At 38.5% G+C, this 10,741-nt stretch overlaps 1 pseudogene; it reads right to left on the bottom strand.

The window, feature by feature from the left end:
• Positions 1 to 4,265: 4,265 nt before the first annotated feature.
• LOC101415835 (protein FRA10AC1-like) lies at positions 4,266 to 5,335 on the bottom strand (annotated as a pseudogene).
• Positions 5,336 to 10,741: the final 5,406 nt, after the last annotated feature.

Genomic DNA, 10,741 nt, shown 5'->3' with positions numbered 1-10,741 from the left:
CTGAATACGAATTCAAATTTTTAAAAGGTCAAACCCTTCGTACTTACAATAGGGTAAAACTACCAATTAGGACATAAAATTGACACTAATAACATGAAAGTACTAGAATAAAAACATTATATATCCTTTGACTCCCAATAACATTACTTTTCTCCTTTACGCTAGCTGCAGAAGATTCAGGAGTTGGTGGTGATGACAGAATGTCCAAAACATGACTAATGTTGTATTAGGATAGAACTGGTCTAAGTGTAAAATATTATTTTCATTTCTGAAGAAAAACAGAAAAGAGTCACAAAAGACATTCAGCAAATTTCATTCAAAAAACCATAAAGTAACTGAGAAAGAGAATCTTTAGTAAAGCTACCCTGTCCCTGCCCATGAAAAAAAATGTATTGCGAGCCCAAAAATCCTGAGGGTAAAATAAATTTCAACAAAAGTGAAAAATGAGACAAAAATGGGTGAAGTATTGGTGCCAATTTGTTGTATGCAGTTCTGAAACTAGCCACAAGTTGTTTTTAAAGTCCATATTCATGACTGTGGCTCCTAGCTCAACCCCCTTCCTAAACATCTCTCGTCAAATGTCTCAGGTAAGAGGAATATACACTGTAAATACAGTATGTAAGGCAAACAGAAAAAAGGGTGTCAGATGTTACTCCATCTGAAATGAATATCATCTCCTTCCTATACTTTTTACCCTTAATAATGGAATGTAAAGACGTCATCATTTTTGGAAATTTATAAAAATTATGTCTTCATTCTGCCCCGCCCCCAACCATCACCATCATGGTCTGAAATAAATTATTTTTCTATGTTTAATTAAGAATATAAAAGTTCAGAACTATTTTCTCACTGAGAGAATGATCAGTTTGCAAGACACTACTTTGATAATCCTAACGCAAATGAAATCAGGTAATAAGCAGAACTTCACTATCAAAAGCAGTTTGGAACAACTTCAGTGGAGATCACTCTTTAAAATTGATTAATGGAGCTATCTAACAAGGCATTCTAAATATTGAGTTTCAAGAGACACTCAGGATCATCAACTGCTTCCACTACATGTTGCATGTCTGAATATTAGAGAAATTAAAAATTTCTTCCTTTGCTTATTTATTTATTTTTTAAAAAGATTTGTTTATTTCTCTCCTCTTCTCCCCCCTCCCCCCGCCCATTTGTCTGCTCACTGTGTTCTTCTGTGACCGCTTCTATCCTTATCAGCGGCACCAGGAATCTGTGTTTCTTTTTGTTGTGTCATCTTGTTGTGTGTTAGCTCTCCATGAGTGCAGTGCCATTCCTGGGCAGGCTGTACTTTCTTTTGCTCTGGGTGGCTCTCTCCTTACGGGGTGCACTCCTTGTGCGTGGGGCTTCCCTACGCAGGAGACACCCCTGTGTGGCAGGTCACTCCTTGAGCGCATCAGCACTGTGCATGGGCCAGGTCCACACGGGTCAAGGAGGCCCAGGGTTTGAACCGTGGACCTCCCATGTGGTAGGTGAATGTGAATGTCCTATCCATTGGGCCAAGTCTGCTTCCCGTTCCCTTACTTATTTAGATTTTCCTTTACTATACAGAGACCAAATTAGAAAACAGATAGGGAAGTGGATTTGGCCCAACAGATAGGGCATCCGCCTAACACATGGGAGGTCCAAGGTTCAAACCCAGGGCCTCCTGTGTGATGAGCTGGCCCACGCGCAGTGCTGATGTGCGCAAGAATAGCCCTGCCATGCAGGGATGTTCCTGCGTAGGGGAGCTCCACGTGCAAGGGTGCGCCCCGTAAGGAGAGCCACCCAGCGTGAAAGAAAGTGCAGCCTGTCCAGGAATGGCGCCGCACACACGGAGAGCTGATGCAGCAAGATGACGCAACGAAATGAGACACAGATTCCAGATGCCACTGACAAGAACATAAGCAGACACAGAAGAACACACAGCAAATGGACAAAGAGAGCAGACAACTTGGGGGGGAGGGACAAATAAAAAAAGAAAGGAGATTAGGCCACTGGGACCTCATTTGGTCCTCTGTGTTATTTTTTTTTAAACTTAAAAAAAAATTCTTTGTCTTTATTTTTTTTAATGTTACATTAAAAAAATACATGGTCCCCATATACCCCCCACCCTCCTCATCCCACTTCTCCCATAACAACAACCTCTTCCATCATCATGGGACATTCATTGCACTTGGTAAATACATCTCTGAGCACTGCTGCACCACATGGTCAGTGGTCCCCGCTGTGGTATGGATTTACTTTGTAGCAGGTTATCCACAAACTATTTGATTATAACAAACTCCTGTAAGAGGTACAGATGTGAAGGAAGCAAGGGAAAGGCAAAAAAAATAAACAAAAAAACCCAAAACAAAAACAAAACAGAAAAACAAAAACAAAACCCAGCCCAAATTAGGTGGTAATGAGGAAAGTAGTAAGTCCTTAAAATTTAGGGGTTGGCAGTGTATTAAAGGGAAATAAAGAGGTTAAATTACTTTATACTCTGTGGGATCTCAATAATCTTAATAATTTAAACTAATTGAGGGAAGCAGATGTGGCTCAAGTGATAGGGCTTCCACCTACCATACTGGAGGACCAGGGTTTGATCCCTGGGGCCTCCTGGTGAAAAAGAAGAAGAGAAATTGTGCCCATGTGGCAAATCAGTGCCTGCATGGTGAGCCAGTGCCCATGTGGTGAGCCAGTGCCCGTTCAAGTGAGTCACTCAGCAATATGATGATGCAACAATGAAAAGAGAGATAAGTGGAGAGTCAAGGTGAAGTGCAGCAGAAACCAGGAACTGAGGTGGCGCAGCTAACAGGGAGCCTCTCTCCACATCAGAGGTCCCAAGGATTGAATCCCGGTGAATCCTACAGGAGAAAAATGAGAACACCGAAAAAAGAAATAGATACAGAAGATCACACAGCAAATGGATACAGACAGCAAAAAGAGCAGGGCAGGAGGAGGGGGAGGGGAAAGGGGGAAAATAAATAAATACATCAATCTTAAAAAAAAAGATTTAAACTAATTGAGGCAAGGGAAGATAAACATGAATCAGTGAAAAAAAAAAACAACTAAATTGAAGAACAATGGAATCTCCGTTCAGAGTACTAGCTCCATCCCTTAGGAGCTAGAGATGAAACAGAGCTGTAGACAAGCTACTGAAGAGATATACAAGGGATGGGGCAAGTGCTCTTCATACACCTCTTCATTCTCACTTTTAAATGTGTCTCAACATGGGCTCTTCTCCATGCTGTTTCATTGGAGTGGGTAATTTGGGGGTCTAGGTGATTGAGGGAAAGTTTGGACTACGTGCTTGTATCTCTTTCCACATATTCAAAAACAGAAATTTCTACAACAGATTTCCTGTTACCTGATCATAAGCCATAAAAATAATTTTTGCATAAACCTATTCTTTTAAGGGAATTATCCAAATCTATATGAATTCTCATTGATTCATCATATAGAAATGGATTTTACTGTCTTTTTTCATCATAAGACTTTAAATGCCTGAGAAAACAAGATTAATCATTGTAGAGTATATGGCATCTGGAAAGACCCTAAGAAAATATTTTGTGAGTTTGATTCTCTGACCTTTACAGTAGGGAGTAAGGATGACTAAATCCAGGTGATCTGTGGGTTTACAGAGGGAGGAAAAAAATGCTATTTCAAAATTGCTTTCCAATTCTTGCTTCTCCTTATAAATCCCCATTGTTAAAGAGAACCCAAGTAGAATTGTATTACTTTATTTCCACGTTTTTCTACCAAACAGCCACATTCAGGATTGAGGTAGTATAAGGAAAACTCGTTATGTGCCTGAGGATTCTCCCATCAGCAATCTTTATTTCCTACTTTTGAGAATCCTTCACATAGTTTTCTTAGTGGGACTTTCAGATGAAATTAAAAGAGAATTAATTGGGAAGGGAAGGCTAATAGAGAAGGTTGGGGAGGGGGAAGAAATTGATAGTTTTCTCCTACATATTTTCCACATGATTGAAAATAAGTTCCATATTTCCTGACAATATTTGATAATATTCTGCTGTTAAAGGAAATGGTACTTTAAAAATTACATAACTGCTAATCAAGTGACTTAGTGTTCTGGAGTGGCTTCATGGATTGGTTGTTCTATGCTCTACAGTTGTCTCTAATAGAACTAACAAATTTCCGAAGCATCTGATACCCTGAAAATAGCTGGCTGTTTATTTCCAGACACAAACCACTCAAGCTGCAACTTGTAGATAAAACATTTACAAGCATTTCAAAGTGTACTTTCACATTAAGGAATCAAAGTTTTAAAGAAACAAATCTTGAAAATTCTCATCAAATTCTTCTTCCTGTGATTTTTTCATTTATCTCTGGTAGTGGACCCTTCCAAAGTTAAGATTCTGAAGTACTTTTTTCGTCATCAGAGTTTGCATTTACAGAATCTTCTGATTTCTTTGAGGATGAATGTCCTTTATTCTTTTTTTTGTAGATCTGTTCTGCAGAAGATGATCTGAATTTTTTAAAGGTAATGACTCTTCACAATCTTTTTTGGCTTTACACTTTCTTTTCTTTTTACTTTACTTCTTTTCTCTTGTGATGAAAATTTAATTTAAAGGAACATTTTGGGCAAACCTTAATTTAACAATCACTTTTCTAAGTGTGGGAGGGGGAAGGGATAGTGTACATGGGAATCCCCTTATATTTTCGATGTACACATTTATGAAATCTAAAGCATCTTTAAAAACAAAACATTCCCATTTAAGAAAAAAAGTGCATTTCTCTTTTCTCCATGCTCAATATAACCAAAATTAACTTCCCAACTCTTTGTCTTCTTTTATATCACAACATATATTTCCACAGAAAAACTGACCTTTTCCTGAAATCACTTCTTTGTCTACATGCCATCTAAATCCAGACTTACTTTCTTTGTATCTACTGAGATCTGCCATGCAGTATTCCTTGGATAATTTATCATAGTATTCCTTTGCAAGTCTTGTTTTCCAAGTCATGTCCCTTTCATCATCTTCATTCCATAGGCATCTATGATTTCCCCATATAATATCCAAGTGTGTTCTATCCTTTCCCCTCAAACACCCTAAAGTCTTTTTTTTTGCCACCAAAGTATAAAATATAATCATTTATAAACTTGTTGTGCCTTTGGTAAGCACCCATGGATAATGAGATGAAACCTACTTTTTGCATCTTCCTTAGCAAGCAATTCTGCTGCACTATGCTTATGGGCTACCTTTCCATATTCTTCTTTCTGAAATGGCTTTTTAAGCAGTAAATCATCTTCACCTGTTCTTTATTTTTCTTGCTAGTTTCTCTCCAGTGGTCATCATCACTACAATCAGTCATAGTCTCCATGACTGTGCATTGGGAAAGGAGAATAAAGTCAGTCGCTTAGAACTTGAGGCTACAAGTCAACTGGAAAGTGCAGAGAGAAATTGGAGAAGGGAGACATCGGGGTCTCCAGAATCGGTGATTAAAAAAACTATGGCCAGCAGGTGTATGAGAAACGGTCCCTAAACACAACCAGGACCTCCTCACACATCCCTTCCCTCCTCCCAGCTCTGCAGGTTTGTCCCCTGAATCTTGATTCCTTCTTCTCTCCTGGTGGCGGCAGGACCACCCACAGACTGAGCAAGCAGCTTTGCAGGGTCAACCGGTGGCTCCGGTAGCCTAGTCTCCTGGACTCGGCAGCCACCCGCTCCACGTCTCCCCATACAGGTCCCAACTGGGCGCCGCTTCCGGTCTCCAAGTATGTTCTGAAAAGTTCTTCATGTGTTAAAGAAAATAAGGAAATTTAAAAATTGGGCAAAGGATATGAATAGGCAATTTACAAAAGAGGAAGCTCTAATGATCCTGAAATGTATTGAAAGACGCTCTTTACTGTTACTTGTTAGAACCCAAATTAGAACCGCACAGATAACTGCACAACCATTAGTTTGGCAAAGCTTAAAATGCTAGACAACACCACATGTTGGAAACTGTGGAGAAATGGGAAATGTCTTTCACTATGGTGGGAATGTAAATTTTTATGTCCACTTTAGAGAGCAATGGGGTCATAGCTAGTAAGCTTTAAAACGTGCATGTCTCCAAGAAATGAACAATTGCCAGACACTTGCCTTCCTAGTCTTCCTTTAAAGACAGAATGCAGGTGTTTGACCAAGTGTGCCAAATGGATACATCATCTCCAGACTTCACATCTGAAGATGATGTTGAAAAGCAGGGCCCGAGCAGAACCCCTGCTATGAAGGTGGCAGCAGCACTATCAATTACATACAGTTTCTGGAGGCAGCAGTGTCTGTAGTTCTAAGAACTGCACAGGCATCCAGCATCTACTATTTTGGAACATACCCCACAGAACCTGGACCCTTGAACAGCACAACAGTGTCTTCATTAGGTCACATTTGATGGTGTGATATTAGGTGTTTCTCCTTCAAGTTTCATTCACAAGCCCTTCCTAAGAGCTAACCAATATACTTCAAGTAAACTATTTTTCTTGTTTAAATGATCCAGAATGACTTTCTATTGCTTATAATTAAGAATCCTGTCCAGTGCAGAAAGCAATTTGCAATATTTAATAAAATTGAGGACGTGCATACCCCGCAACTTGGCAATTCCATGACTAAGTACATACTCTGGAGCAGCACTGTCCAACAGAAGCGTCTAGGATGACGGCTGTGCTGTCTAGTATGCTAGCCAGTAACCACATGCAACTACTGAGCACTTGAAATGTGTCTAGTGTGACTGAGGAATGACTTTAAAATTTTATCGTAAATTTTAGTTAATTAATTTAATTTATTTTAATTAATTTAAATTTAAGATGCCACGTGTGGCTAACTTACTGGACAGCACAACTCTAGTGAAATGTTTGCCCATGAATACAAAGATACTTACTGCAACAATATTTGTAATAGTGAAAATCAGAAACAGGCCATATTCACACAAATATCATAAAGCAGTCAAAATGAAGGAGGTGGGTTATATTATCCACATAGATAAGTTTCAAGAACATAATTTGAAGGGGAAAAAAGCAAGCTGCTTTTATGGAGGGAAATGTTTTAGTGGGAGAAACCAAGCTATATTATGATATATAGTGTGATACCACTTTATGTAAAGTCAAGAAAACACAACTATTCTTTATTGTCAAAATATGTAGCATCATGAAAAACATAGAAATGAAGGCTTCTCACGAGATTCAGGAGAGTGGTTCCCTCTGGTAAGGGAAGGAAAGGAATGAAATGGAGAAGAGGTAATTTAATTGATATCTTCAGTTGATTCAAATTCCAAGATTTGTTAAAGCTGGTGGTGGATATACATGCATTTACTTTATTATTATTTTTCCTTTTATGTACATCTGAAATATCTCATATTAAAATATGAAATTCTAAGATATTTTAAAAAATTATAAATATGTACATATTCTATTCGCCCCATTAGCCTGCCTCTTTGCTCTTCAGCCTCCTTTTACTTCCTATGATCCAAAGGACTTTCTACCTACCCAAATCCATTCTCTTCTTCTTCCATAATAATAATGATGTCCTATTTCCCAGTCCTCCTCTCAGTTAGGTGTGAGTGTGTGCTAAGCTCTTGCCGATGGAAGGAAAGTGAATGTGATGGGAACAACTTGCCTCTCACAGATTCCTGGCCTGGTGTTCCGGGCTTCTGCTTTCCTTCCTGCTGGAACGGCAACAACCAAGGTGACCTTCGCAGCCATCTGTGGAAAAGGAAGAGCTGTCACCCGCCTCAGACTCTGAATGCTGTGTGAAACAGAACTGCCCGCCCTCTGGAACGCCAAGCACTTGTGGCTGTTACCTGAGAGAGAAATGCTCTCATTATTGCTGTGTCCCATTATGGCTCCTTCTTTGGATAGGTAAACACGGCACTTACTTTTCCACTTGCTGTGTTCAAAATTAGCTTTCCGAAACCTGCATTGTCCAGAGTATTGATTACTCTCTTTACTAAAAGAAGGGATTAGGGGTAAGTGGGAAATAAAAGTAATTTTCATCCCTACTGAGCAGGTAAAGAAGGTGTGACAAGCTTTACAGCTGCCAGACATAGTCAGTAGAAGACAATACTAACAATATTTTCATAGCATTTATAATTTACTAAGATTTCACATTCAGCACAATGGACCTGCCTCTAGTTCAACCCTCTCATTTGCCGATGAAGAAACCACAGGCGAAGTTGTACTTGACTATGGTCAGACCTTGAGATAGGGACAAAAACTTCTGGTTTATTCCCCTGCTCCATTCCTTATCTCTTTCCACTGCCTCACTTGCTTGGAAGAGAGTTTAAAGATAATTTGGTTGAGGTATGATGCTTGAATTTTACCCACAGTAATTTATTGACACATCAGGACAAGATACACACACTGCTGGATATTAATACATCTGGCCACTCTGAATGCTCACTTACACACATATTGGTGGAATAAACGTCTAAGAGTTAGATGTTCGAGACATGGTAATAAGTCTGAAAATAAATCCTGGTGTACAGACTCAAAGGTACCAGTGATATTTTTCACAGTGGAAGATGAGAAATTTCTTCCCATAAGGCAATGCTTCTCCAACTTTTCACATGACGTTCCCCAGTGACCAAGATCAGTGAACAGCTTTATGTTGGAAAATAAGGCAAGAGAGGAATTCTGGACATGTAGTTGAAAGTTCCTGCCTCAGAAACAAAGTTTTTTTTGAAGGGGTGTATATTACTTTAAAAATTCACGCTGAATTTTGCATGGTTGTCTTTCCTTTAATATAAAAAGAACCTTTTAAATCTTCAGTTAAATTTCTTAATTTCCCCCTTCAAAATCTTTGTGGAATGGTGATGCCATATTTTGTCCTGTATCCTGATACACCTCCTTATGTCCCTGAGGGTGCAAGTCTCCTATTTTTATAGTCATGGCTAAGACTTTTAACACAAGAGTGCGTGATGCTCTTCATTTCAGAGTATCACCTCTCCTTCACGCCTCTAAGATTTAGGTCAAAGTTTTCTAGAATTCAAAACCTCCTGTAAGGACTCTTTAAAACCTGGAACTAACCATTATCCCATAAGGGCTTAGTAACTTATTTTTTTTTTGGCAGGGAGTGCACTTATACTTTGGAAACATAGAATATGGAAAATAGAATGTTAATGTTGGAAGGGCTCCTAGAGATCATCTAACAACTAGCACTGTTTTACTGATAAAAACAACTAAAGCCCAGGTAGATTAAAGTACTTGCCCCAAGTTACAAAACTGAGCAAATACAAATACAAATATTAATACAAACATTAATCGTATTCGTTGTACTTTATTACACTTATTTTCCTCTTGATTAGTAGTCAGGTTATCTCTTCTAGATTTCTACCAGCTCTAGAATGTGTGGCTGCTTCCCAAACTACTAGGAACTTGTTGAACATCTATAGTTTTTTCAAGTTTTCCAGGTGGTCAGTACAATTGAGATAGACATTTTTGCAAATGATTTTAGAATCTTTTTGCACTTGAAATGCTACTTAAAATCAACTTCATTATAAGTAACATTAGCCACAATACCTATTAGAATTCCTGCATCATAAGAAGAAATTGATTATTTAAATAGAAAAACATGCAATGCCATAATTCAAAGATCTAGAGTAAAGTCAGGAATTGTTCTCTGTAAATGTCCATATCTTAGTTTCCTAGCTGCTAAGATGAACACAATGGGCTGGTTTAAACAATAGGAATTTATTGGCTCACAGTTTTGAGGCTAGGGGAGGTCCAAAAATTGAAGCATCAGTAAGGTGGTGCTTTCTTCCCAAATACTGTGGTATTCCGGTTCTGGCTACCGGTGATCCTTGGATTCCTTGGCTCTTCCTGTCATGTGGCGATACCTATGGCCATGTCTTCTCCTTTCTCTTCCCTCTTCTGTTGATTTCTGTCTTCCAGCTTCTCTTCATGGCTTTTTCCTTATAAGACCTTCAGTAAGAGTATTCAGACCTATCCTGATTCAGCTGGCCACACCTTAACTGAAAAGAACATCTTCAAAAGGTTCTATTTACAATGGCTTCATACCCACAGGAAGGAGATTAAGATTAGAAAGATTTTTCCCCCCTGGGTTACATAATTCAATTTACCACAGTCCAGATAGTAAATACTTTCAGCATTGCAGGTCATATAATCTCTGCTGCAACCACTCAACTCTGTCATTGTAGTACTAAAGTAGCCATAAACAATATGTAAAGAATGAGTGTGACTATGTTCCAATAAAACTTTAGTTATAAAAACAGGCAGCAAACTGAATTTGACCTTTAGGCCATAGTTCACCAGCTCCTAGCCTAGACCTCTATATTTTACAGGCTTTAAGTAGTATCTGTATGTATTAAGTTACTTAGAGAGATTTGCTCTCAAAATGTTGACAACCTTTTGTTTAGTTAATTTTCTTTTTTAAAAAATAGTGCCTCGTATTTTAATAAACCAATTATAACTCTGACAGCTTACTTCTAGGGATCTCTGTGTGGCCTGGCAAGTGTCAAGCAATATGACTCATTTCGTATACCTCATCTGTAAAATGGCATATTACACAACCCTTATTTAATTGCAATTACTGAACTAACTAATTCTGGAATGCAAGTAGGATGCACTAAAGACAAAAGTGGCATAATATTTATTTAGAGATAAATTTTTCATATGTATCAGATTCTTTATTTTGTCACATTAGAATGCCAAGTTATTATCCCAACTTCTTGTATGACCTTCTGTTATCTCTGTTTTTTCACCAGAATCAGAAAGAATGATGTTCACCCACATATGAAGGGTGTG

Source organism: Dasypus novemcinctus, chromosome 7 (genome assembly GCF_030445035.2).
Source record: "Dasypus novemcinctus isolate mDasNov1 chromosome 7, mDasNov1.1.hap2, whole genome shotgun sequence".
NCBI classification, from domain to species: Eukaryota; Metazoa; Chordata; class Mammalia; order Cingulata; family Dasypodidae; genus Dasypus; species Dasypus novemcinctus.
Note: the sequence above shows the minus strand (reverse complement) of the source record. Positions and strands in the feature narration are given on the sequence as shown.